A 27,054-nucleotide genomic window follows, 5' to 3' on the forward strand; every position below is an offset into this window, starting at 1 on the left:
CTCGATCACGTCCACATCTTAATATTGCCAGTGCGTTACCTTAACGTATGCTCCCTATTCTTACCATTTATTTACCTACGACGTTTTTAATTGACGACGTTATTACGAAAAAAACAATTCAATTTACATTTTTTAATTTGAAACTTTTATCTTTGCGTTTAAAGGAAATAAGTTTTTTAATAAGCAAAACTGGATCTAGAGCAATATTCGATTTCATATATCATAGATTAAATTTCATAGTTCTTGCACGTCGTTCGGTTCTCGAATCTCTTTCGTTTGATGGATGCGCCGCTGTTAATTGGTTACTGCTTGAGTACACTTCTCGCAGTAGTTACTCTTAGTAAACTAATTTCGCTCGACCGCGACGCCGAGCGTGGCGGAATTTTTCCTTGTGGATGCTGATGGTCTTGGCGATTGTATCTTGCAGCACCGGAAAGGATAGGGCTGTGACGAGGAAGACGAAGGGTAGAGAAGAGGACGATGGGAAACCTCCTTTGCGAACCTACGGGGCAAATGCAGGTTTCAGGTTGCTTCACGTGCACAATTACCGGGCACAGGATGGGCGCGGGCGGGAATGAAATTTCGTCTTGTGCAGCAGGAGCAAGCAAAGTGTGCGCACCCTCTCCGTTCTGCACGGCCTGGGGAATTGAGTTTCGCCACGAGAGAGTGAGAGAGGCCCGACGAGAGAGGAGACTTGGCGAGACGCCGGAGAAAGCGACGGAGGAGCAGAGAAGAGAGAGAGAGAGAGAGAGAGAAGAGATCTCCGCCGGCTGGATGGGCTGGTGTAACACTGTTATTGCCAATAATGGCACGACTATGCGCGTGCATGTCTCGCGGGCTGATCGAGAAATTGATTTACAAAAAGAAACGCCCGCCATCGGACGGCCGTCGACCGTCGTCATCGTCGCGACGAATGTGCGACTAATTGATGCCGGCGTTGACCGATTAACGCCGTTGTGACGAATGACATGTGTCGTGTCGAGCGCATTCAAGTCCCGCTGCTTTTTCGTATAAAAGTACGAGAATCGCGTTTACGCAACCGTAGCGTTAAAATCTCATCCCAGCAAAATTAAATTTTTTTTTTTAGTTAAATAATTCTTTGAGGAATACTTTTTTAACGACATTACGGGAGATGTCTTCGAATGCATTAAGTTTGACGATAAATATCCATAAGCATTTGTAACATTAGAAGAATTAAACCACTCATTATCGTCGTTTAGCGCTACAGAAGATTTGTCGAAATTCCGTAAGAAACAATCTCTTGTTTCTTCGTCTTATGTCTACGGTTTTGTCAGATTTACGTGAAAATTGCGCGAGGCGACGGAAGCAAATAATATAGCTAGTCGGTTGAACGTGCACGCTTGCGACTTCGAAACGCGTCATCTTTACATTAAAAGTTATCTATGCTGAAGACGCGCGATAAGTTTCTAATGCGCGCGTCGCGACGCCGGGCGATTATTTTTGCGTCGTGCCGTTACTATTCATGGACTTCGCCAATCGGCGCAGACAGCCGGTCGTTTGCTCGAAGTTCGACGACGCGTAATCCGCGACTCGAAGTAAATCGAATGAAGTCTCGAATTAAATACAGCCCTCTCTCTGTATTCCGGGCACGACGAAAGGGGACGCAAGAAGACGAGAAGAGAGAGAGAGATAGTTAGTGGGTGGGTGGAGAAGAAGAAGGTAGAGGAGGAGTGGAAGAAGAGGACGAGCTGACTCGGGGGTGAGACGAGGCGAAGCAAGGTTCCTTGTATTTAATTACCAACTCTAAGTCTCCAGCCGGGAATGAGGCAGCTCCCACCCGGGCGTACCTCTTCTTCGCCATCCATACACCTCTCCCTTGCCTCCCCTCGCACTCCCGCGAACCATCCTCGCGAGCTTTTGTCTTAAACGACGCGGAGAACGCATTGGCTGTGGCATTGCTTTTCTTTGCTACAGACGAGAGAATTAAAAAAAAAAAAAATTTGCCCAAAAGTTTTCAGCGTACTTTTTTAACAGTGAGCTTAAAATTATTTTATATTATAATAGTAAAATTTTCTACCGGTTTATTTGTTTTAGTTCTATCATGTTATGTCCGGTGATGTTCAAGTTTTAATCGCGTCGCTGATTTAATAAGACATTTCGTAATATTTGTTGTTTATTTGAAAAAATATTGCATGTATAAAAAGAATTAATTTTTTTTTTTTTTTTTTTAGATATTTTAGTAAATCAAATATCGAATATATAGTTCTAGTTACAACAAGTGCCTCAATAATATTATAATAAAGGCCATAGTTGAACAATATTGATGCACCGATGTGCAATGTGTTTACGGTATTCCAAACATCAACTCAAGAATTTCAATGGAAACTCTGATAATCTCGCTACAGTTTCTCAAGAATCTGCTTTGAAGTTTAAAGTCTCTCATGGACGGCTCGCTAAGATCGCGATAACAATTTTTCCGGGCGACTCCAGTTGACGCGACGCTGATCCGTCGATCCCGAAAACTAGGCAGCACGCGTCTGGTGACATCAAAGAGCTCCCGGGGGTAGCAAAGAAGGCTTCCTGCCCCTTTTCATCCCTTAAATCCTACCCGGGCGATATTTGCCGGGGCGACTCGGCCTCTCGCTTTCTATCATTAGAGGAAACGAGAGCGGAAGAGACACGTGGGGGCGCGAGAGCGAGACGATGCCGAGCTACCCTCTATCTCAACCACCTTCCTCCCCCGTCTGCTTTTTACCCCCCGCGCTAACTTCGTCCCGCCGTCTCTCCTGCCCATCCTCCACCGCCTTCCGTACCCTACTCTACCCATCGTTCTCCCGTGTGCCGGGTTCGCGCAAATATCGCCTTTCATATTCCTTCGAAGGAGCAGAAAATCGTTACGGTGCCTTTTGCGCGCGCGCTACGAGGGAAATACCTAACCACCGCTGTCGTCGTTCCTTTTCCCGTACACCCGGCCTCACATTAGCCGGTCTCGCCACACGCGGACCTCCGTTGGTGGGGGTGTAAGTAAGTAAAATCTCTCCCTTCCCGCCTTTCGTACCGCCCGTTGCCGTCACCGTCGCCGCCGCCACCGCTGCCGCTGCCGCCACCCCTCGCTCTCGTCCCCGTCTTTTGCGTCTATTTCTACCCTCTCTATCCATCTTGGCCCTCCTCTATTTCTCTTTTCGTCTCCGGCAAAGCTGCGCGAGCCTTTCATTTTCTCTCTTCGACTTACGCCTCTCCTTCGTTGGACTCGCTTCTACGCTCGCACGCTCGCCCGCACACCTCGCGCTCTTTCTCATCCTCCACCGCCGCCGACCCGATCCCCCTTTCTCCCTGGCAAGCCTCAGCGGGGTTGCAGAACCGCCGGAGCCCGCTATTAACCCAACCCCCTCCTTCTTCTCGCTCTTCCTCACTTCATCGCAAGCTCTCGCACCGGTCCTCACGCTCGCTCTTTCTCCAGAAACGGTCGTCTCCCCTTGTCCCCCCCTTTCCCCTCTTGCCACCCCTAACGCCTAAGCGCGAACAAAGATGGCGGAAAACTAAACAACTAGACGAGGGCACAAGGAACTCTCGCTCGCCCTTTTATCGCGACGAAATTGACCTCCGTGCACATCGAAGAGGGGTGCCCGACCCTTCCTACTGGATTTCTACATGCCGGCATCCTTCGAGAGGGTGGGCGGGAGCTGAGAACGAGGGATGGCAGGCGGTAGTTGCGGTTTCTGCGGTACGCGGTCACGGATAGATACATATCTTTTTTTTTTTTTTTATCGCCGATTACTCTTTGTGGCACTACCGACTTTCAAGAATCTCGGAATTTTAACGATCGTATATGCTTGAGATAGAAAATTGAAAACTGATTGCATGTTCACGCGCGTTCTTTTTAGTTATTATATATTTATTTACGACACATTAATTTTATAGTAAAAAAAATATGATAATAATTATTAAAATTTACCGTAAAAGAATAAATTGAGCTTTACTGTTTCGGAATAAAGTTCACATTAAAATACAAAACAAATAGAGCAATGGTTAAATACGGTTTAATAATTTTAGAATTTTTATTTTTTAATTAGCGGCATATATGTGAATAACTACACATATGAACTTCATCACGTAAGCGATTCATTCACAAGTTCGGCCGAATCGGCCGGTGTGTCCAAGCCTCAAAGGTCTCGTCAAGTTGGGCTTGTGCTCAGCTGTCTTGAATAAATGATGCTTAATCTTCATATCAGAAAACCGAGTGAAGCAACCGCGCGAGACTGCATGGAAACACCGATGGGGGGGTCGAGGGGGGAAGAAGTAGGATGATGGTAGGTCCCGTACATACACGTAAACGAGGTGGAGGAGGAAAGGAAGAGGATAGACTGGTGCAGTGGAAGCGAGGCTAGGGGCGCCCAGGAAATTTCTAGAAACTTCAGGTTTAGCAATTAACGTCAGAAATTAACGACGCCCGCCTGCCTCGAGCGCAAAGCGCCGGAGAAATTAGTCTCGGAAATTCTCGTAAAATTTCTCGCTCGCTCGCGGGCTCCGGCAACCCCCGCGCTCGTTTCCACCCCCTTTCTGCAGGGACCCCATCCGACACCCCTACGCGGCCCCCTTTCCTCCCCTTGCCGAAACGCCCATGTCTCGCTGCAACTGAAGGTAACACGGTGTCGGCAGTCGAGGCGAGCGGTAACTTTCCGGAAATTTTCATTAAGCCTGACAGTAATGACGTCATCAGTCAGTTGGGGGCGACCTCATTTGAAATCGTTCGCATTCGAACGTGGCTTTCGACTTTGAGCAGCACGTCGTCCGCAAATCGCTTGCAATCGTCCGCGCGTCGTGTAAAAGCGGCCGTCAAATTTCTTACCTTGAAGAAAAATGTCGGTCGTCCGTGACTTTATCCGCCGAATTATCGTTCATTGTCTCACGATTATTTTCGCCCCGAGGAAAGTAATATAAAAATATCTAGTCGGTCTTCTTTTTAAAATCAGAAAATTTCTTTTTCAACGGTAAGGGCAGCCACGGAATAATCGCTTTCATGAACGAAGTAGGAACGTATGTATTCGTACTAAGGTAACAAGAAGGTAACGTTTAAACATGGTGCCCATAGCCTGACCGAACGGGAGGAAGAAGAGGAGAGTTTCCGCTGTACATATCCGGATCGCGCGGTCAGATTAGCAACGGCGATTCCGATAACCCGTCCGGTGCGGCACGGCGCGATTGCCGCCATAATCCTAAGAAAACAGAGACGGCAGGGACCTTCGCTGTGTCCGGCGAGGAATGTCTGGATAGGGCGATCGAGAAGGTACACCTGCCCGCGGACGGGCATCGATCGAGCCCGGACCAGTCGTGAGGTCCTTTTCGACGACGCGCATTTCGGACTTATCGGTCCGGGCGGTGAACGACATATCCGTTTTCCCAAGTAATCTCGCGGCGCTTCGGGCGATTCTCAAACAATTCTATACATCTCGGAGTGTCGGAAGTGGCTGAAACCGGGAGAAGGGGCACTTTCCGCAGGGAGACGTAGCGCCATAAAGAAAGAGAAGGATGAAACAGAGAGAAGAGGTATAAAAGGGAACAAAGACAGAGCGACGAAGACGATCAGAAATAGAGAAACGCCGTAAGAGAGCCCGATAGAACAAGATGGAATAAGAGACGCGGTTAGGAGAAGGAGAAGCGCATAGAAGGCGACGGTACGTGAAACACACAATACACCTTCGCGGTGGGTGGCTTATCTAAGAGTCCATGGCGTAGCCCCGGGGGTGCAGTAATAACCGGGAGGGCGGGCTGATACCGGGCTAAGAAATGATAACGGCACTCGCAAGCCAGCCACCATTTTCGAGTTATATTGCCTCGAAAGCCAAAAGCGCGGGAGGAGGGGGCGGCATGAGGGTGAAGAGGGTAGGTAGGAGAGGGCGAACTGCCTCAGCTAACACACAACCTACGACCGAGCCGCACCTCTCGCTCTTCTCGCCACTACCTTTCCCGTACCTATATCCACCGTTAGTCGTTGCTAGAAATCGGGCGCTATCTGAAGCCCACCTACCCCGCCAGATATACGCGCGCGACGCTCGTTTCGAATGCCTAGAGAAACGTTTCGCCTTCGAGAGCGCCATCGACCTTCGCCGTTTCGATTCGCCCCACGGGAATAACTTGGGGAGACACATCGGTTCCGATGCGACAACGATATTCGATTCCTTCGTGCCAGCCATGAATTTTCAGGCGGTTGCATCTTCGATGTTGCCCCGGAGTATTGCTAGGGCCGCCAGGGCTCTCGTAATCGCACGCCGACGCGATATGTCACGCCGTTCTTTTTTCCTTCTCCCGCGCGAATTCCTCTCGGATTCGACTCCGCACCGAATCGGGTCAAAGTGCGCCGGAATGCGGTTTGCGAGCGCCGCGATAATTTATTCAGCAGCTTCGTGGCTTACCTCGACGTTGCACGAAAAATACGGAAATGCGATCGGCTAACCGTAATTTAAAGGATACAACTTGACGCGAAAATACAACATATTTTTGCTTTTAGAATATTCACTAATATGAAATAAAAAAGAAAATGTTGTTCTTTATAGACGTCACAAAAGTTTTCGAAACGTGACGGTGAAAAAATATCTCTTTTAACACGGAGCGCTTATTTTAAATTGTATACAATCATGCCAGTCTAAAGATCAAGAGCGAGTGGATGAAGTGAACGTACCTGCGGGCAAATCAGAAGAGACAAAGCCACAACGTGACCAATCTCGCCCGTGTTGAACCTCGGCTTGAACGGATGTTTTGCATTTTACCCCCGACGGCTAATTTATGTGAGAGAAATGCCACCCTCGTTTCACACCCTCTTGGCCGACTGGCCGAGCGTTTTATTTTCACTTAGACCGCGAAAAAGACTCTCAAATCCTGTAGTTACCCGCTTTTACGATTTTCTCAAGCGATTTAGAACAGCACTTGGAATTGCATGTTAAGTTTATCAAGCAAATTAATCAATTTCCAGAAATCTAAAAAAATCTTTGCAAGAAAAAAAAGTTTCTTGCAACACTTTATACAGCTATGCTGAACAATAAAGGGTTTAAATTAAAATAAATTTCAGTTTTAAAAATACTCGACATAATTCCATTTTGCTTTAGTAAAAAGCGGATTATTGCTCAAAAGGTCGCGTTACATTAATTTAATACGAGTTAATCTCGCATGATATAGCACACATGAATATTGAATTTCATTGCAACGGAAATTCTTCGTGCAATAATTGTGTTACAAATAAAACGGTTTTATTGAAAAAAAAAAAAAAATTACATTATAAATTACTCTTTGTATGCTTTTCGCTTAATAGAAAGATTAAAAAGATTGCAGGCAAGTAATTCGGAGCGCGGTCAGGCTCGCGTGGAGCTAAAATTAATATGAGATTCACTGGCACGGCGTGCTGCTGCGAGAGAGGAAGAGAGCGAGAGAGAGCGAGAGGGAGAGAGTAGGTGAGGGACGGAGGTATATTTAGCACAAAAAGCCTCTAATTTCCAACGAGGGTGTAAAAACGGGGTTGGCACCCGCGTAGGTATACGCAGGCCGCTTGTTGGGTCTATAAAACGCCGCTTAGCTTTTTTACCTCCTACCGCCGAGCCCCCGGAGGGGTGGTTTTAACCCCGTTAAGCTGTTTCCCGTCTTTTTCCGCGTTCCTTTTTTACACGACCGGTAAATTGAGCGCGCGGCCTCTTCCTTCTCTTTTCGCTTCCCTTCTGTGGCGCGTTCCTCCCGGCTTTTTTTTTTCGCTTTTTACACTCCTCGTTTACTCTTGCCTTATACTTTGCTACGAGATATCTCGCCCAGCGGCTGTCGCGACCCAGATTTCGCACTCGTACGTTTCGTATTTGTTCTTTGTTATTTCGGGAGAGGGGTATAACACACTTTAATTAATATATTAAATATAAATGAACGAGTACCGCAATAAAAGAAAAACTTATTTTATATTAATTGTAAAAAATATTTTTTTACACAGACTTTTGCGTTTATTAATTGCTACCTGCAGACAAATTATATTCCTTTTTTAAAAATTATAACCACTGAGCGCTAAGTATACGTTTGGTATTTGATAAGCGAGCGGGTCTCTTCGGCAGAGGGATTTATTATCCGCGCGTGCTTTTAGTTGTTGCGGCGAGTTTTCTTCGTGTGCGGCACCGGCTTCTTTCGGCCGAGCGGGCGGATAGGAAGTGCGAGATTAATAGACGAACAAATTAGCGCAAAGTTTGGCCGGGGTCCCCGCGTGCACCCGCGGCACTAATCCCGTGCATTAAAAGTTAACGTCGGGCTGGTACAGCCCGTGTGTCCTCCTGGCATTAGATTTCTGAGTTTCCCCGGCCGAGTTAGGGCAACACCAGATCTGCGTTTCAACTGGAAACTACGTTAGGGACAAATTCGAACCGATCCCACGCCAAGTGCTCGCGTGAGCGCTCGTGGATGTGCCACCGGCCGGGCACACGTCCACGTGTGCGAGTATTTTGTGTGCATGTGTGCGTATGTGTGGTCCGAGCAGCCGGGTGAATCGTAAGAGGAGGACCGATCCGCTGAAAAATATTGCTTTACGCAGTCAAACGAAACTACCGGTCGATCCTCCGTCTCAGTTCGCGAAAGATAAATATTTACCGGGATGATCCCGATATTCCCTGTTTAACTCCTGTGTAAATGTTGGTGCATTTCGTGCGCTTGTTTTTTCATTACATCGTCAGTCAAATCTTCTCTAATTAGAAACGAGACGGAAACGAATGTGGATATTCAGTTAATTCAATTTTTGTTGAATAAAAACGGGTTTTTTTTTATTAAAACGTAAAATTTTGTACGTAGTTAATTATGCGCAAAAAGTAGAACGTGAATGAATGAAATCAACGTCGGATTTAGATAGATTCGGTATTTTGCATCGCGTGCAATATTATTTCGCAGCTTTATCTAAGGCGCTCGCCATTGTAACCGACTATCCCGGTGGGCTAGGTGTGAGTAAGAAACTACCCTCAACATTAATCAACCGTCATCTTTGCTGGAAACCAACCAACCCTTCGCTATCGCCTCGGCCCCTCGTGTTTTTCCTCTTCGACGGCCTTCTCTTAATAATTCTACTCTTCATTATGTTTCTAAAGAAAGAAGCAGACTTTTTGCCGCAATAATATTTTTTCTATAAATCATATTTTAGCGATAATACGATTAATTTTTGCGTGTACAAAGTAAATTCGAGATTTATTATTTTATTACTTTATAATAATGGATTTTTAACTTATTTATTAAAAAAATAAAATAATAATTAGAATTTTTATGTAAAAAAATTTTTAATACGTAACAATTGTATAAAAATTTTTTTATTTTTTATGTAACTATATACCTATTAACGTTCAGAATAATGATCTATTGTTATGTTACATAAAGTATTAGTATAGAAGTCAGATTGTGACAAGGAGCATTAAGGATCAAAGAGGCGATCTTCCGCTTTTCTTCGAAGAAGCGTCGATCGTTCTCCAAGACGACACCAAGGATCAATCGGACGGGCAGGCGGGTGGAAGTAAGGATGCCTTGAATAATGACTTGGTTGGCATGCGAGAGGATGGGGTTTGCCAGTCGGGTGCGCCATCTTGCCTCGGCTCTCTACTTATAATTATTGATGTGGCCCGAACTTTATATAAACTCGAAACTCGTCTCCCTCGCACCGTCGGTTCGCCACCACCACCGCCACCTTCACTACCACCGTTACTACTACTACTATTACTAATACTACTGCTGCTACTACACGGCACACGAGGAGAGCGGCACCAGCATCAGCAACCTGGAACCATCTCCACGCGGCGGGTAGAACCAACCCCCTGAGCCCCGGCCATCCCCTTTCTCCCCGTTCCCTTCCCCTCTTCGCTCTCCAACCAGGCGGCAGGAGGAAATTGTTGGAGTTTTCAAAGTCTGACGTGCAGGATATTATGAACGAGGGTATGGCGTCGTCGAGGAGGTGGAGAAGGTGGTAGAGTAGTAACCGGGGGTGCCTCCAGAGGGCTGACGGGGGCCGGGGGCACGGCGGGAGACCGACGGTTGGGCGAAGGGGTGACGGTGGTGTGGCGGTACCCAGGCAAAACTACCCGCCTCGGCTCACTCTTCTGCCTCCAGAACCACCCACCAGCCCATTCGTCTAGCTTAAACTATATTCCGACCTAACCTCCGCGCGTAGGGTACCTTCCTTCTCCGCCAACCCTACCTACCATTTGACAGCCGGGCGATACTTGCTCGAAGGCGATGCGCCGCCGATGCTTTTCGCACCCTTGTCGCTTTTCTACGTCTCCCTCCTCCCCCCTTCGCGTTTTCTCGCTCGTCCTCTTTCCATTGCGCTTTCAGCTTTCTATTCTCTATTTTTACGCTGGGCTCATCCGGACGTCACGGGCGTGAACGCGAGCTAAAATCGGAACAGCACCGGGATGATACAACCGGCGGCGCAACGGAAGTGAGGAAGGTTACTGCTCGTGTTGACGTATGTTTTGTATTCATTGTCCGTGTGTTATTTTAGGTTAAATGTCTGTTTTCTCGCGTCGAGGGTGTACCTGCATCGTCACCTCGCACCGTGCTCTTTCATGAATCTGTTCTTTCACGCCGCGCCGTTACAACCCCCCGGGTGAATCTCTAAATTGAGAATATCAGTTAACGCGAAAAAAGAAGAATTAGTCAAAGGCACGTGTACCTTGATATTTTCATTTTTACTGATAATTAACAAAAATCTTACCCCAATTTATTTAAATAAAACGACACGATTATTCTAACAAAACTTGAAATTCGACAGTGGACTGTCGGAGTTTTGGACATTTTGTTCAAAATTTTACGTTAATAATTAATTAATTAGCTTCAGTATATTAAACAGCAATATTGATAGTATCACGCAGAATTTCTGATCTGAAGAAATTTAAAAAGTTATATATTTTTTCATCCCTCGCAGCGACCTGTATTCAATTCAGAACAATTCGAACGGGCGCATGCAACGATCACGACATTTCATTTCTTCACATCTTCCGAGCGTCACGGTGGCGCATAACTCGTCGAGGTTGCGGAAACTTTTTGGATAGACGATTCGTCGCGCGAAGTGTCACACTGACGGCGGAATATAGCCGAAGCACGTGTACGAGTATATTGTAGAGGGAAGCAGGGTGGGGTATGAGTGCATGGTATATCTATACAGTGTCTACAGGGGGTAGAAGTATAAGCTTTCCTCTCGCAAATGAGGTAATATATATACAAAAGCTAATACGACCGAAAGTTGCCAACTTGGATGAGTCTCTCCTCCGCCTCTCTCTACCCACCCGCTTCTCCTTCCCCGCGTGCGGACTACCTCCTCTAAATATTTTAAAGGATCGTGACACTCAGGTCTATGAGTTGTCGTCCTTGGGGAGGAACGTTCGAAACTCAAAAGGCTTGGCGACGTAGAGGACAAAAATATCGCGATCTGCGACTTTGGATGGTCTCATCTTTCGCGAAATTCTTCGATCACGTGCAAATAAATTGGCGTTCCAAAGAGTAGCCATATTTAACGAAAGCCTTGTTATTAAAAAAATTTCTCGTCGTCATTATTTGCAACAGGCAAAAAAGATTTTTTTTTTTAATTGTTATTCTGCTACATTATTTATCTGTGAAATCCAAGCAAGTGTGAACAAAGTAAATTCAGTTGTGACGAGTAAAACTAGTAATACAAAAGAAAAAAAAAAAAAAAATAGTTTAAATGAATCGTGCTAGCCAATTGAAATTACTACCTTGAGAAAGTTAGGAAGACGTAGTGGCTAGGTAAGTAAGAGTAACGGGGAGAAATGTTTCGACGAGAGAAATCCACGTTCTCCAAAATGGCGTTGAATGGGCGCAATAAAACCGAAGGCTGTATTTTATCGGATACGTTAACAGCTCCGTAAATCAGAGCCCGGACCATTTCGGGTTTAATGTGGCGCGTATCGTCCGACAATTTAAGACGAAGGCTTTACCGCCGTTAACGTCTTGGCGATGAAACTCAAAATCAATATATAAAAAAATATTCTAAATATTTTTTAAGTACTTTTTATCGTTCGTTATCAAACTTTTATATATTTTTACAACATTATTCTATTTAATTGTGCGAGAAGTAAAATGCATTATTAAGAGTCACGACGACGCGAATCATATCGATTTCGATCGTCAATACTTTAGAGAGTTTAGAGTATTCAGAGCGAAGCAGCTTTCGCCGCTGACGAAGCCGATCTTGTTTCTCGCGCCCTAGTAAGACCAGAAATTCTGGGATCGTCGTCCCGCCGGTAGATCCTCCCCGACGGTGCTTCTTTCACAATCAGCGAGATTGAGAGCTTGCGGGCGAAGTTAGATCAAACAAGCGTGCGCGGGTGCAGTCGCGCACATCGCGAATCGCGGAATTCACGCGAGCCGTCCGGGAGAACGAGAGCGGAGGAGATGTGAAGCATAATCTAGCCTGTTTGAGGAGAACTGCCACCGACTGCAAGTTAGAACAAACTCCCGACAACGTACTCTCTGGGAACGTCGTCGTAGCCGGCAACCCAATCCACCAACGTCGCGACCAAGCCACCCTTACCCCCCTTACCTCTCAGACGCATCCTTTCGGACGTCGCGCAATTGGATAAAATGATATCGTCCGCGACGGATGTAAACGCACGTGGATATCCACAGGTGAAGGCCGCGGGACGCGATTTTCGCTTGCGAGATGTATGTGAACAGTCGGTTCCTCCCCCTTCTATTCCCCCTCCCCCAATTTTTAACTCAACTCGAACGGAAGCAGGATGTTGAAAATTTCAGATCGAGCTCCGAAACTTTCGGGTTATTTATATCTGGTCAGCGACTAGCAATGAAATATTCATGTGACGAATCCTGTCCCATTGTCTCTTTCCGTAAGTATCCGCGCGATTTATGCAACGCGAAACTCGTGCAGGATACAACGTATATCTGCGAGGTAGATCTGTCCATTCCCGAGTGTGTCCTGCATGTTTTTCGATTAAGTGCACAAAAGGGAGCTCGTGGAAAATAATTTGCAGCGCAGGGACATGTTTCTAACACAGTTAGTCAGACTGCCCGATAAAATAATAATTTTGATATTGAAAATAATTTGTGTTATTTTCCGGTATTCTCTATGCATTATATCCTGCCATCATCGGGATTGGCGATTAATCTGACGTTGCGACTATCGGCATTTTCCCCTCGTTCACGTATCGCTACCAATTGGATAAAGCAATATCCTCCAAGAGTAAATAGAAATAGAATTATCACAATTAATTCAAGAACGCGTTGAGAGCAGAGCTTAGAGAATCTGCTTGACAATTCCGGATAGAAGCATTGACGTCACCGATTTGAAATAAACGTCTTAATTAGCATTGTAATTAAAAAAAAAATTAAAAGAAACTTTCAATTATAATCTGCGTTTTTTAATCTAGTCTAAAATATTTGGTAGATATTCCGTTTCTAAATTTTTTTCCCACCTCTTTCTTTTTGATTCATATTTAATATACAAATACATTTTTTTTTAATTTTATCTTTAATCTTTTTTTTCCCAATAAAATTGAATAAACGGAATTTTAAGCAATTCTTTACAGTGTAGACTGAGAGTTGGCGTAATAAAATGAGTTGAGGGTATAAAGTTTTCTGAGCGGCCCGACACGAAATTATAATATTTAGTATCGTTTAAGTTATTAGAGATAAGGTGTTTTTTCACCGGTGACCGAATCAGACGGCGGAGGAAGAGGCGGCGGAACTGATGGCTCATGAATATTCATTTCTTGCCGGTTTCTTACAGGTCGACGGGGGTGAGCACAGAGCGGAGCAGCCCGGGTTGTACTTTTAAGCATGAGAGTGGGGGTTCTGGATCAATGCCGAGACCACGCCTCCTTCGTCTTACATCTTGCACCCCGTGTCTCCCCCCAAACACCGTGGGCACCTTCCTTTCCTTTTGCTTTTCCACCCTCTTCCCTATCTTCATACCTCGCGGAAAATCCGCCCCGGACGTACAGATATGTATATTACGAACAATAAATAAAAATTATACAATACACGTGTTTTTTTTTTTTTTTAATTATTATATTGATAAGTATTCCTAAAAATCCCAGACTTTTTACAATAACAAATTTATTTTAATCGCTATTTCGTTAACGTAATTTATAATGAATTCAGCATGTGTTTCAAGATGCTTCCCAGTTTCAAAGGTGCAATGAATTATTCATATCTTTATACAGTCAGTCAGAACACGGCGCAACTTTTCTCTTTTTACTCACTTTACTAATATATTTCTAACTTTGTCGTATTTTGATGATTATTAAAATTTAAAATATATTTTTTTGAAAGACGTTTTATTTTATTTTAATTTTTTTTTTTTTGCAAAAGTGTAGCAAACGTAGATACCTGCCTCCTATGTATATGTTTGACGCTCACAGAATGTGAACATTATATAACAACGAAAATAGTTTTTTTAAAGCTAATCATCACGCTGCAAGTCCTCTAGTAGTTTAACGCGCAGTGTTATTACAAGGCGTCGAGACAGATCCTAGGGTAGCTTTGTGCACCTTCGCATACTAGCAATATCTCATTGCGACATTGCTGTTTCTCATCTCATCTCGTCGTCTCTTCTCCCTCATTCCGTCCCACCTTATCCGAACTCAACGACTTCGTCGTTTCCTAACTCGCGGGTCCCGTCTTGTCTCATCTCGTCTTCTCGTCATTTCCCGGAGCCAGAGGCCCCGGGCTGTTCTTTCCTTTCAGAAAGTGAAGACGAACCTACGCCGGTTTCATCCAATCAGAGCCGCGCGAGCCTCTTCCACCGTCGTCCAAATCAAACAGTACGACTAATTACCACCAGAATATACCGCGAACTATCTTGATCGTAGATTACCCCGTTAATTATAACATCGACACTCATTTTAGCATGCGTTCCTCCGAAGGAAGCGTAGAGCACGGAATCTTTACCGTTCAACAAAAGTTTCGACGTGCACGAAAAATAGAAGCCCTACAGTTTGTTAATTTGCAGTTGCAATTTTGCTAGACATAGTTTTTATATACAAAATTCTATAACTTTATTAACCGCCGCAGTTCGGAGAGAACCGTGTTCTTTTTATTTTTTATTTATTTTTACTTATTATTTCCTATACCACGTTTTATTATTTTACGGGTTAATTTGTTACGGGTTAATTGAAATAGAAAGTGCACGTAATTGCGTCTAACGGCAATCCTACGGCGATCCGGTCGTTCGCTCGCGAACGAGTCACAGGTGTCTCAATTATTGTCATCCGTGGATCGATCGGTGCGTGTCGATTGGCAATCGAATGTCGGTCAATCGGTCGGGCATTTCGCGCCGACGTTTGGCGCCTCGAGAGTGCCGAAGCTTCCGAATGGAAAATCAATAGGGTGAACGAAGAAGGGGGTGTAAATCCCCTCGCCTCTCACTCGCGCGCGGTCTTGCGGGTCTCAAGTCGAAATCATTGTCCGAATCATTGTTTAAGGAATCCCGCATCCGATCAAATCACTGGGAGGAACCGGCGGCCACCTAAGTACGTCATTTGCGGCTAATAGCCGACCTCAGCCAGGCGATCTAATGCCCTATCACGGAATGCATGGATGTCGCGATCAACCGACAAGTCGATCAATCGTGTTCCACGAAGTGACAGAGTTTCAGAATCAACGTTGCCGCAAATGGCAGCACATATTACAATCATGATATAATCTTGGTATATAAACAAAATTTTTTCTAGCTTAAAATATTTTTTTTTGTTTTTTTTTTTTAATAAGATATTTCACATTACTTTATCTTACTAGTGAAAATATTTTAAAGAACTTTGTGCATTTCAATAAAATTTAACTGTTGGTTATTTGTTATGCAATAAAATTTCTTTTTATTGTATATTATTAATTTATTCTGAAACTGTATTAACGACTATCATAAAATTGAAACAAAATTTAAATAAAGAGTAAAAATAATGAGTTAGAACACTTTCTAAAATTTGTACGTTTTATATAAAATTTGCTCGCATAATTAACCGATTGAATTTACGACAACTTTTTCCTACATCCTAATATTTGTAAAAGACTGTGAAATATTTCTAGAGGTTTGCATGAAGGCCGTGCAAAATGCAAAAGGAAGATTCGGTTAAATAAGGTATTAAATCGCAAGGGGGTGTCTAGACAAGTTCAGTTTACCGAACCGCCACCGTGCGGCAGCACCACCTGTTTCAGCCAGGTTTCAAACCACCCCTGATCTTTGTCCCCCGAAGGGTTGTTTCCAGCGAGTCAGGGTTATTTGGTTTCTTCGTTACCCGAAGAGCGGCGAACGACTCCAAGGATAATCGACCATGATCATCGGTTACACATACCCACGAGATCACGCGATCGACGTCACGCAGTTTGCACACCCCCCACATAATTATCCCGCAAATTCGATAAATCGACCCTTCGAATGCCGCCGGCGAGATGTGGTCAGTTTAATAACTTAAACCGGCGACCAGCTGTCTGACGCGAAAAATACCGCGACAAGGGTTCGAAGTTTACGCAACGGAGTAAATCACGAACTTCAAGTAGAGATAGCAATAATTTTTCCCGAAATTTTTAGAAAATATATTTTTACAAACTGCGATATTGCATTTTTATTATGGGACAGTGCGTCGCGAATTAATTCAGAATTTCTCATTGAAAGTTTAAATTGCACATTTACGATTAAGCAAATAGTTAAAAAAAAAAACATTATTCTTTTTGTACGTATCTACAATAATTTTAAAAAAATTAATCAAGATGCAAAAGTAATTATTTCATAATTTTGATTTACGACGTTGCGTCCTAGCGTGGAAAGGCAATGAAAATAAAAGTACGCTGTTATATCGCGCTTTAACCACTCATCTAGAAACCACTTATAACGTTTCTGGATGAAGCACACAACTAATCCACGATGCACAGCCTCGTCTAGACATAGGGACGCGCGTAGTTTTGAATGCGATTTTCTCCGAACCACGTCGTATTGTGCAATTTATCAGTGCAATTTACCGGCGGAGACAGTGCCAGGGAAATTGAAAAACTTTCACGGCCAATTCACGGTTGCTTTTAATAATGCGAATCAATTTAACGCGGGGAGATAGAGCAGCGCCGCAAATGCATGTCGAGCCGGCGAGGTGTTTTTTCCACGCTGACATTTCACGCGTCTACGGTATTTAATAAAACTTTGCCGCGCGCGATTCAATAGCGCACAAATGGCCAGCAAATAGCATGTCTATTAAATGGACGGAGGTAAAAAAGAACATCATTAATAAAACGATGCCCGAGTTTAATCCAACCTGCCTTTTGTGCACATCTATAAAAAAATGGTTACTTGTAATAAAAAGATCGCGATCTTCTTTAACATTACAAAACGGCGGGAGAAAAAATGGAATAATGCGATTTTTAAGCAGCAAATAAGTCGCAAAATTTCCGGTCTGATTTCTGAAAATTCGCCGAGAAGTCGATCCCGCGGGACCAGTAGTAACAAGCAGATAGGACCAGCCGTACCGACGATCAATAAGAAAGCTAGTCCAACGAAGATGCGCCCGCAAATTCCCGGAGACGTAAGACCCAGGATACAGTACGAGGAAGTATAACCAGCGCACGTAGCCACGGGCGGCCCTTAGAAACATAATTAATATTTATCCCACCCCCCGACGTAGGGAAGCGCGGATCCCCGGTTTCCTCCATCCCGACCGCCGTCTGTCCTCCCCGTGACCCCTCTAAAATCCCAGCACGCTCCTTGTAAAATCTAATATCTGAGGAAACACCGTCGTGCAGTACGGGGCTACCATCCCTCTCGTACTCCTCTTCTTCCTCGGGCTTTGCACGGCCTTTCCCCGGGCGCGGGGTTCCTTCCAGGTCGCCGTATGCCGCGCCTCGTAACGCAGTCAGGATAACAAGTGGCAAGACGGAGGCACCCGGGATGAAGGAGAGGCAAAGAGAAGACCGTCTCGGATGATATGCACACAGGGATGATCGGGGCGCGCCGGGGGCTCCGGTGAAACCAACGTCGAAGAAGAGGAAGGAAGGCGGCCGGGGTAGAACAAAAGAGCAGGGAGGGCAGGATGAAAGTAGAGAAAGAGAGCGAGGAGCGCGCACCACGGTGGCGGCGACGGCGACGTCGTCGTCTCGCCGGAGAAGGGAAGCGGAGGTAGAAGCGAGATAAGAAGAGAACGGTTCTAGGTGGAGTCAGGCGAGAACATGCGAAAGACGAAGAAGGAGAAGAAGACGAGATGGTGGATGCGGCAGCGTAGAGAGAGAAAACGGGAACGAGAGGTGAGCTTGAGAGAGGCGGGAAAATCCAGGAAGAGAGAGGGAACGAACGCGAGCTGTTTTCCCGGGTGCCAGGTTTCTCGATGGGCGGCGTCAAGACGCTGTGGCTCCGCCAATGACGGTGGTTTCGCTGGATTTTGCGCGGCCACGATTCGCTGCCGGTGGCTTTCTTAGAGGTGCGACAGCGCGGAAAAATCCTCGGGAAAAAGGCGACGAGGGCGAGGGTGGTATGCGCGCGCCACGGCCATTGGCCCGGCCCGGGTGCTTTTCTTCGCTTTTCAGGAACCTTTAAGGGGCCAATGGTACGCCGTTCCCGTCGCGAAAGGCGACCCCGAGTAATCGATAAGTTAGTCGCCTCTTGTGCACGCGGTTCATTCTTTCACCCTTATCAACTTTAATCGATTTTTTTTTTGTTTAAGAATTTTGTCACAGCATTTAACTCGTTAAATTATTACAAGCCAGAGACACGTGTCTTTATTAAAATTCTAAATATAATTTTCTAAAAGATTTTCCTTAAATATAACATTCCCTCTTATACCCCAAAAATAATATGTAATTAATATTAATTTTTCTCAAAATAATAAGTTTTTATCTAGGCTCTTTCATTATTCGTCGCGACCGTAAAATCTAACCGCGATTTACTTTTCGAATTTTCAGAGCAGCGTTGTCATTTCCTAGAACCAAGTTCAATTTCGAAGCGAAGCACCGTGTAGCAACCGCCGCGAAAGCTCCGCGTTTAATTAAAGCGCATATTTTCAGTCATATCCAACCGCGGTGTCTACGTATTTTTGCATCGCGATTGCTGGTAGGATCATCTCACCCCCGTGACGCTGTCAACCGCGGGGGAAGGAGGGGTAATGCCGGCAGTCGTCTACGAGATAATTAGCGAAGACTAAAGGACCAGCTAAAGCGGAAAGGGGGTAGCGCGCGGGAGTACCCTATGCGCGCATCTTCCTCTCATTCCTCCGCGTACGCTCGTCTCTCACGCCGCCCCCGTGTATATCTCACCTTACCTCTCTTCCCAAATCCGCCTTATCCGCCGCCGCCGCCATCGCCCCCGAACTCTCCACCAACGTTCCTCTGTTCCTCTATCGCGCGTTCACGTGTCTCGTAACATTAATAATACCGGAGAAGAGCATACTGCAGCATCTTCTCGCCCCCTTCGCCCCTGTCGTTCTCCTCTTTCGCCCCCTCTGCGATTACGCGGGAGGCGGCAGTCTTAGTTGCGAGGAACTTGGACTGCAAGTAAGTTCTCGGAGAGCCCGGATGGAAATTGACGTTAATGTGCCCCGAAAGCAGCCGCCACCCGTCCCCCTCTGCGCGCCCCTCCCGCCCCTTTCTCCACGACGAAGCATCACACGGATGATCGTCGCTGCTGCCTGAAAGAACCCACCACCCCGGGCAAGTCGAGGTAGTTAGCGAAGTAGTTGCCGAGATGGATTATGATGGTAACGTGGGAAGAATCCACGATCGCTGACTGACATTGCCGCACGTTAATGGATTCGCGGCCGTTCGCGGACGAACATCGGCGGAGGCTTAATATCAGCCCACCCAGATTAATTATAGATAATAAATATATATAAGATGAAATGGCGAGCTACCCGGCGCACTCACATCTTTCATCTCGAGATGTTAATCTCACAAAACAAATTATTTTCCTATTTTATCCCTCCTGCTCGTGATTGAGATTATCTTCCCTAGATCTCAACGACCTCAATTAAAATCTTCCACAAGTGCCTGATACAAAGCGAATGAGAGACAAAAACGAATAAATCGATTTTTCACCGTGATAAAAGATTTTCCTCTGAATAGAAATGTAACTTTGCAAAGAAAAATAATATTTTAAATATTTTAAAAAGAATTTCGAAGAAGAATAAGGAATTACGGGCGAGTGATAATTTTTTTGCGATTTTCGTGTTCTTATATGCAAACTTCCGTTTGTCCTATGGACCAGGCTAATTGCCTCTTGGTATTTCGGTACGACCGACACGAAGGGACTCCGGGATTTGCCGCCTTCACAGTGTAGTTGCAGTACTAACTGAAAAATCCGATTTACCGAGTTAAACGGGATTAATTACGGTAATTAGAGTTTGTTGTTCTACAGCGCACGGGCATCTCGAACTTCCGTAATGTCCGAATGGGATTTTCGGGCTGTAACACGACTGTGACAATCCGTCCGTATTCTGCAAATGCGTTTGCTACTAGGAAGATTTACGAAAGATAAACGTCGAACGGTTAGAGTAAAAATTGCACTGTGTTGTCGCAAGATGAAGTCTTCCGTGGAAATTACAACAGATTACGAATTAATTAGAGAAAGATTAAATTTATCTACTTCGAATAAGATTAAATTGAGGAAATGCTAATCCGCGAGTTTTTACGTTTTCCGTTGAAAATAATTATATTTTAACTGCACGAATTTTAACTATTAAAAAGGATTATTTAAATTTTTATAAAAAATGTTTTATAGTCATGTTTATGTTTGCATATGTACACCCACCCTTATTAAAAAAAACAGATTTAATTACTGCTCTTCTTTAATATAACAAAAAAAAACCGTGCGACTTACCGGACTGCATGAGCATCGACGGAGTTGACGATACTGCCGGTGGCTGTAACAGAAAATAAAAAAATATTAATATAGAAATGTTGAAATAAATAACAACAAAGTTGTCTGTTAATAAACAGCAAAGCTAGCGATAAAGAAAAATTAATTCTTACTTAAGAGTTGCTCCGTCGATGCATGTGCCCTTCCTGGGCCTCCTCCTCCTTTCAGATAAGACGTGTCGAGTCCTCCTTCCGCGCATGAGAATTTATAATCGCGAGAATCAATCATTGGAATACACTTTCGCGCGTTTGTGTACGACATTCGCGGTAACAAATATCGAATAACAAAATTGCTTCGCCCAATACTATGCGAAACTCGAGATCTCGAAACGCCCGACGAACCGGCTGCGGCTTGATTAATTATTAGTGACGGCGATAACGAATCTGTAACATACAAATAAATATTTTTATTGTAGAGATGCTGATAAGAATTTACACCTTTAAAAAAAAATTTAACTCGCTTCTAATTATATTTGCAATTAAATAAATAAAAATAAATGTATTAATAAAATGATAAAACTAGTAATTCTGTGTAATAAAAAACGATACTCACCCTTGATTGTCTTTACTGATGCAAGATGCCTTTTCGAAGCATTCTCCTTCTCTCAGAATGTCATGTCAGGATCACATATCTGGCCGGTCGGTGTAGAGAACTTTCGCAACAAACCCGGACAAATATCGCGCAATACTATTCAATAGCATTCTTGAAAAAACCCGACGAATCGACCGCAGTGAGCTCACTAAATAGCGGCAACGAGAACATTTTAGCTTTTTTTCTGGATCTAAAACAGAACAATAATTTAATGTGTTAATAACAAGTATAAATACGCTGTACAAATTTAATTATTTTATTGCGCGTGTAAAGACTTACTCGCAATGATGCGTAGTCGGACTTCGTGCGCGACACGATGATGTGAACACCGTGCGAGAGCTTGTATGCCACTGAGATTGTGTAGGTTGGAAGATTGTCGTAGGTCACCCGTACAACACAACTGTGTAGTCGGCCACATACATACATCTGCGTAGTCGGACGCATGCACGCAATTACGACATGAGCGCCGCGAGGTCGAAACACGTATGCCGTCCGCGCTCCTCGCCTTTACTTGCCCGCTACGCAGTGGTAATGCGTTACACAAAAATATTGTTCTTACGCTCACATTCAATGTGAGACGAATTTCTGCCTACGAACACGTCGTGGTTTTCGGTCATGAAGTCCCACTCCGAGCAAGTTCCTACTGAAACCTCCGATCGACGATATCTCTGTCGGTCGTGTCGCAAAAGTCTGCAAGTTAATTACTTACTAATTATATGATCGACTCGGAAAAGCACATATAATTTATGTATAAATGGGAATAAAACTTTGAAGGAAAAAAAAGTACCTATATCGTTTTTCGTATTCACAGGATGGATAAGAAAGGTTATTGTGACGGAATAGCATCGTTGCTTGTTGAATATCCGGAGAATTTACGGTGAAAAAGAATCGTGGATTAGAAAAGATGTTGCACCTCAGGCGGCCGGCAACGAATAGAACGGTCGTCCGATGCGCAGTGAGCACGGCGCGCTGCCGCGCATGCATCGCTTGCGCTCGCAAGTATTTCGACGTTGCAAGTCAGTTCATTTTAACCGCTACGAAATTTAATACGTTTAAAAAGAAATTATATACTGAAAATCACACAAAATATTAATAAAATAATAATTTAATATATTTGTGAGTCTGTAACTAATGCATACGTAGCGGATTTAATCGATTAAATTGATCATTTGCATTTCATACTGCGAGAACAGACTCAGCTAGTGTTCTACCATTATCGAGCTCGATCAGTTGGTCCGCGGATTGCTACAGGCAGATTAGTACATAAGAAGGCATATTTCGCGGCTTGCGTCATTCCGAAATCAGTGCGGATACAGAAAAAAATGCTGCTCGTCCTGAGATGCTTCGCCGATGTTTGATGCTCCACTGATGCTCCGCTGATGCTCCGCTGATGTTTGATGTTTCTCTCGGGCTTCTCCCTCCTCTTAGGATGTCTAAAATGCCAGGCCCTGTTCCCGTTTGGCATGAGAACTTCGTGAAAACTTCGTTCAAGTAAATGAAAATAATGAGAAATAATTATTAATTAAAATCTACTGCGCAATCTTAGACGGAACTCACGTTTATAAAACTTGTGTAACGAAGGCTTTGCCTAATTTTTTCAATGACATTCATGAAGCATACAATCGACGAACCGGCTCCGGTTTATTTTTACGTTAACAAAGCTAATGCCTAAGGAGGCGCTTTTCGCGACTCGCGTCATTTCAATGTCAGCCTGAATGTAGTTGACATCTCGCTGCGAGATTTGTTTTTTAAGGTTAGCCTGAATCCGTACGTAAGAAGCTGCGTTTCGTGGCTCACGTCATTTTGTTGTAAAAGAAATCGTACGCCGAATATCGTGTCAAGTATTAATTAGATGGTAAGTTGAAAGTATAGCGAGTCTGTAACTAATAAATGCATCGCAGTATTCGATCGATTAGATATTAGATCAATGATATGGAGTTTACTTAACTAGCCTACAAACGAATATAATTAATGTCTGAATATATATATATATATATATATATATATATATATATATATTAATGTCATTTAAACGAACAAGAAGCGTTTATAATACCATACGAGACATGCACGTAATTGATTGTTAATATTTATTAAATGTGAAACAATTTTCTTCAATATGGAAAAAACGAGGGTGAAGCGCGAAGTGCGTACTGTATAATGTTATATTAAATTCGTCAGTTGCAATGACATTTGCTGATGATAATCGTGAAAGAAAAAAAGTATTGCGCGCGATATATCGCTTCATGAACCGGTTATAATACTCATTTTATCCCGTTGCAGCCTTGGCTATCTTGGATACAATCCGGATCGCTTTCGCAAAGCTCGATACCTCCGGCAACTATTTCTCCCCGTTCCCTCACTGTCCGTGCTACGTGCCAGTTTAAGGTTCTCTGATGTTGCTTGACCGCTGGTCAGCGGTGGGAAAGTGCCGCGTGTGCTCTCCTGGAAACTTCTTCGCCAGTATTACTGGTTTCGAACGAGTCCCGGCTGTTGCAACTTTTCACGATGCGCATTAAAGATCGCTCACATATTTTATTTTGCAACATCGTCTAACGCCGACTTGAACGATGCTTGCTGACAACCAAATTGTACGAACTGTACAGGTAATTTTTTAAGTAATTTGATTTAATTAAAGAAAAGAAACAAGAAAAAATATTAAATATCTATTTTAATGTAATGAGATATTTATTTATTAGAAAGTATATTTGTTTATTAGTGATTATTAATGATTTTTCTTTATCTAGGTGTTAACTTATCAAGATGTAACTTATCAAGATTGAGGAGATCAGAGAAGTTTAAATAATTTTAATTGTTGGTGAGTTTTTTATCAATTCAAGATTAGAAAGTATAATATATTTTTTAATAAATAATTTTTTTTTTAGGTGTAAACTTATCAAAATGGAACTTATCACGAATGAGCAGATCAGAAAGATTTAAATTATTTTAATAGTTGGTGAATTTTTTATCAACTCAAGATTAGAAAATATAATATTTCTTTTTTATAAATAATTTTTCTTTTTTTAGGTGTAAACTTATCAAAATGGAACTTATCACGATTGAGCAGATCAAAGAGATTTAAATTATTTTAATAATTGGTGAGTTTTATTTAACTCAAGATTAGAAAGTATAATATTTCTTTTTTATAAATAATTTTTCTTTTTTTAGGTGTAAACTTATCAAAATGGAACTTATCACGATTGAGCAGATCAAAGAGATTTAAATTATTTTAATAATTGGTGAGTTTTATTTAACTCAAGATTAGAAAGTATGATATTTCTTTTTTATAAATAATTTTTCTTTTTTTAGGTGTAAACTTATCAAAATGGAACTTATCACGATTGAGCAGATCAAAGAGATTTAAATTATTTTAATAATTGGTGAGTTTTATTTAACTCAAGATTAGAAAGTATAATATTTCTTTTTTATAAATAATTTTTCTTTTTTTAGGTATAAACTTATCAAAATGGAACTTATCATGATTGAGCAGATCAAAGAGATTTAAATTATTTTAATAATTGGTGAGTTTTATTTAACTCAAGATTAGAAAGTATAATATTTCTTTTTTATAAATAATTTTTTTTTTTTAGGTATAAACTTATCAAAATGGAACTTATCATGATTGAGCAGATCAAAGAGATTTAAATTATTTTAATAGTTGGTGAGTTTTATTTAACTCAAGATTAGAAAGTATAATATTTTTTTTATAAATAATTTTTCTTTTTTTAGGTATAAACTTATCAAAATGGAACTTATCACGAATGAGCAGATCAGAAAACTTTAAATTATTTTAATAGTTGGTGAGTTTTTTATCAACTCCAGATTAGAAAATATAATATTTCTTTTTTATAAATAATTTTCCTTTTTTTAGGTGTAAACTTATCAAAATGGAACTTATCATGATTGAGCAGATCAAAGAGATTTAAATTATTTTAATAATTGGTGAGTTTTATTTAACTCAAGATTAGAAAGTATAATATTTCTTTTTTATAAATAATTTTTTTTTTTTAGGTATAAACTTATCAAAATGGAACTTATCATGATTGAGCAGATCAAAGAGATTTAAATTATTTTAATAATTGGTGAGTTTTATTTAACTCAAGATTAGAAGGTATAATATTTTTTTTTTATAAATAATATTTCTTTTTTTAGGTGTAAACTTATCAAAATGGAACTTATCACGATTGAGCAGATCAAAGAGATTTAAGTTATTTTAATAATTGGTGAGTTTTTTATTAACTCAAGATTAGAAAGTATAATATTTCTTTTTTATAAATAATTTTTTTTTTTAGGTATAAACGTATCAAAATGAAACTTATCACGATTGAGCAGATCAAAGAGATTTAAATTATTTAAATAATTGGTGAGTTTTATTTAACTCAAGATTAGAAAGTATAATATTTTTTTTTTATAAATAATTTTTCTTTTTTTAGGTGTAAACTTATCAAAATGGAACTTATCATGATTGAGCAGATCAAAGAGATTTAAATTATTTTAATAGTTGGTGAGTTTTATTTAACTCAAGATTAGAAAGTATAATATTTCTTTTTTATAAATAATTTTTCTTTTTTTAGGTATAAACTTATCAAAATGGAACTTATCACGAATGAGCAGATCAGAAAACTTTAAATTATTTTAATAGTTGGTGAGTTTTTTATCAACTCCAGATTAGAAAATATAATATTTCTTTTTTATAAATAATTTTTCTTTTTTTAGGTGTAAACTTATCAAAATGGAACTTATCACGATTGAGCAGATCAAAGAGATTTAAATTATTTTAATAATTGGTGAGTTTTATTTAACTCAAGATTAGAAAGTATGATATTTCTTTTTTATAAATAATTTTTCTTTTTTTAGGTGTAAACTTATCAAAATGGAACTTATCACGATTGAGCAGATCAAAGAGATTTAAATTATTTTAATAATTGGTGAGTTTTATTTAACTCAAGATTAGAAAGTATAATATTTCTTTTTTATAAATAATTTTTCTTTTTTTAGGTATAAACTTATCAAAATGGAACTTATCATGATTGAGCAGATCAAAGAGATTTAAATTATTTTAATAATTGGTGAGTTTTATTTAACTCAAGATTAGAAAGTATAATATTTCTTTTTTATAAATAATTTTTTTTTTTTTAGGTATAAACTTATCAAAATGGAACTTATCATGATTGAGCAGATCAAAGAGATTTAAATTATTTTAATAGTTGGTGAGTTTTATTTAACTCAAGATTAGAAAGTATAATATTTTTTTTTTATAAATAATTTTTCTTTTTTTAGGTATAAACTTATCAAAATGGAACTTATCACGAATGAGCAGATCAGAAAACTTTAAATTATTTTAATAGTTGGTGAGTTTTTTATCAACTCCAGATTAGAAAATATAATATTTCTTTTTTATAAATAATTTTCCTTTTTTTAGGTGTAAACTTATCAAAATGGAACTTATCATGATTGAGCAGATCAAAGAGATTTAAATTATTTTAATAATTGGTGAGTTTTATTTAACTCAAGATTAGAAAGTATAATATTTCTTTTTTATAAATAATTTTTTTTTTTTTAGGTATAAACTTATCAAAATGGAACTTATTATGATTGAGCAGATCAAAGAGATTTAAATTATTTTAATAGTTGGTGAGTTTTAT

General features: G+C 41.6%; 1 long non-coding RNA gene and 1 pseudogene across 1 annotated transcript; one reads left to right on the forward strand and one right to left on the reverse strand.

Moving 5' to 3' along the window:
* The window catches only part of LOC139109297 (uncharacterized), a 44,367-nt pseudogene extending 22,532 nt beyond the window's left edge, over nucleotides 1–21,835 (reverse strand).
* Nucleotides 21,836–22,622: 787 nt separating this feature from the next.
* Nucleotides 22,623–24,725, forward strand: LOC139103367 (uncharacterized). Its single transcript, XR_011545873.1, has 6 exons — nucleotides 22,623–22,900; nucleotides 23,693–24,015; nucleotides 24,157–24,227; nucleotides 24,295–24,361; nucleotides 24,437–24,507; nucleotides 24,578–24,725. It is a non-coding gene; the product is annotated as an uncharacterized lncRNA (long non-coding RNA).
* Nucleotides 24,726–27,054: the final 2,329 nt, after the last annotated feature.

This window comes from Cardiocondyla obscurior, linkage group LG01, assembly GCF_019399895.1.
Source record: "Cardiocondyla obscurior isolate alpha-2009 linkage group LG01, Cobs3.1, whole genome shotgun sequence".
In the NCBI taxonomy this organism is placed as follows: domain Eukaryota; kingdom Metazoa; phylum Arthropoda; class Insecta; order Hymenoptera; family Formicidae; genus Cardiocondyla; species Cardiocondyla obscurior.